Source organism: Phragmites australis, chromosome 16, assembly GCF_958298935.1.
Source record: "Phragmites australis chromosome 16, lpPhrAust1.1, whole genome shotgun sequence".
Taxonomy (NCBI): Eukaryota; Viridiplantae; Streptophyta; class Magnoliopsida; order Poales; family Poaceae; genus Phragmites; species Phragmites australis.
Genome location: NC_084936.1, coordinates 11,274,542 through 11,276,808, shown reverse-complemented (window position 1 = coordinate 11,276,808; position 2,267 = coordinate 11,274,542). Strand labels below are relative to the sequence as shown.

General features: G+C 41.5%; 1 pseudogene; it reads right to left on the bottom strand.

Annotated features, from left to right (window-relative positions):
• Positions 1–682: 682 nt before the first annotated feature.
• On the bottom strand, positions 683–1,967 carry LOC133895054 (L10-interacting MYB domain-containing protein-like; annotated as a pseudogene).
• Positions 1,968–2,267: the final 300 nt, after the last annotated feature.

Below are 2,267 nucleotides of genomic sequence, written 5' to 3'. Positions count from 1 at the left end.
AAGGACGAAGCACAAACTGAGGGGGGTGGTGTAGGATAGCACAAATCACATAGGATAAGCTACACCTTGTTAATTAGCCTAGACCGATTCCTACGGCACCAACGGCTGCCTCCCTAGTCCATCGCTCCCGTTCCTAGCATGCAGGCACGATTTGTTACACAATCGGCCTCTGCCTTGTGTATATGTACAAGAAAATGAGAAGGAATGAAGGTGTGTGATTGCTTCTTCATTCTCTACAATAATTACTCATGTGTACAGATGGTATCAGTCCATACCTATCCACCAATAAGCCATGAAGATCCATGAATATGTGGTTGCTCATATGAAGCATATTATGACATTCTCTAGGAGTGTTGAGTGTTTCTTGTAGCCAACCCATCCCACTTAGGTTTGATGTCCTTGGTGCCACTTTATTAAAATACATGTCATAATATATTTGTGCAACTGCAGCCCCACTTTGACAGAGATGAAAGAATTTCTCAGTCTCATCATTAGAATCATCAGAATCATCACTATTATTATCTGATATCTATACATGAAACACAAATGCATATGAGTCAAGAATATAGGCAACACACACTATTTTTATTAATAGAATTAACATGACAGTGACAACAAACAATAATAGTGTTACAATACATCACATGAATGGTCTTACAATATATCACATGATAGTACAACATTAGTTACCATACTTGTCTCGATACTTCCTCTGAAGCCACTAAAACCTTGTCTCAGGAGTGGGCAAGGTAATGAACATCTCCCTTTGCTCACTTTTCACAAACAAATTGGTGGCTATGTAATGCTCATTTGAACCATAGTTTGCACCACAAGCAAGCACAAAGTCCATCACTTTTGTGATAGTGGTTGTTCCTACTTTATTAGTAGCGATAGAAGTGGCAAAATCAGCTATTCTTTGGATTGCTTGTTGAATGAACAATGCTGAACTTATCTTCGGCTTCTTGCCCTTGTGAGGAAAAACAAGAGCTACTCTCTTGCCATTTGCATTGGCAGGAGAAACCTCCTGAACCTCATCCTCATTCTCCTCAACACCCTCTTGTTCCTATCCATCGATATTGTTTGCGCTAATACCTTCAGTGGGTTGTGTCCCTATTGGACACCAATGGTCTCCGCCATCAACGTTGATGTCACAAAACATTTGTGTCAAAACATCTTCATTCTGGAGCCCTCTCTTACTGAATGGCCAAGAACCTGGAATGTCCTGTTGCATACAAAAATAAGTTACTACCATCACATGACAAGACAAAAAAACAAATGATTGATATCACTTACTTTTCTCATCTTTTTCCACCATTCAATATCCATATTGATGGTACCCTTCTATGCATCCCAACCCTTTTCGGTCTGCCTCAACAACAACTTGTTCCAAACTTTAAATTGCTCTCTCAACTTGTCCCACTTGTTTTTTATTTGACCTCTTTGTATCGCAAGGCCAGTCCGTTCTTTAAACCTTTTTTCAACCTCAGCATAGCCTACACTATTCAAGTGGGTGTTTGGTCGATTACCAATGTTCGCTTGTTCGGCGAACAACTCACAAATAATCCTGGTGTTCTCATCATGCCAATCAATCTAACAAAATATCCATAACAAAATATCACTGACAATCCAATTTCTAAAGTCACCATGTAGTGTACAGGAAGCTCAAATTAAATCATAATGCAAACACAACCATCACAAATTTAACTAGAGGCATGGTTCAATCATATATGTTCAAAGGAGACAAATTTAACTTGAAGAAAAAACTAATTTGACCCATCGACCTAGTAGCATCTTACTTAAGTGTATAGAACAATCAGTACATGGTTCAGTCTTAATGTTAACTGCTATACCTGCCTCATGCAAAAAAGGGGGAAATCAAATGCCAAGGCAATAGATCTGGTGGCCTGATAATTTTTTACCTCAACCATGGGCGGCATGCTAGCTGGAAGAGGGAGGACTTGAGTCATAGTCGCCAAAATCACTAAAGCAAGGCCGGATTTGTAGGAGAGGCCATTGATGTCGAGCTCAGGTCTGGTGAACCGTGGCACCGCGCATCCAAAGGAGATCGAGAGGGACGGTGAGCTCAGGTCCAGCCACGGATGGGGATGGAGGGGGACGACGAGCTCTAGTCTGGCCACAGACGGGGAAGGAAATCAACCTAGGGTTTGAGACACACACACACACAGAGAGAGAGAGAGAGAGAGAGAGAGAGAGAGAGAGAGAGAGAGAGAGAGAGAGAGAGAGAGAGCCATGGGATGCAAGCGAGA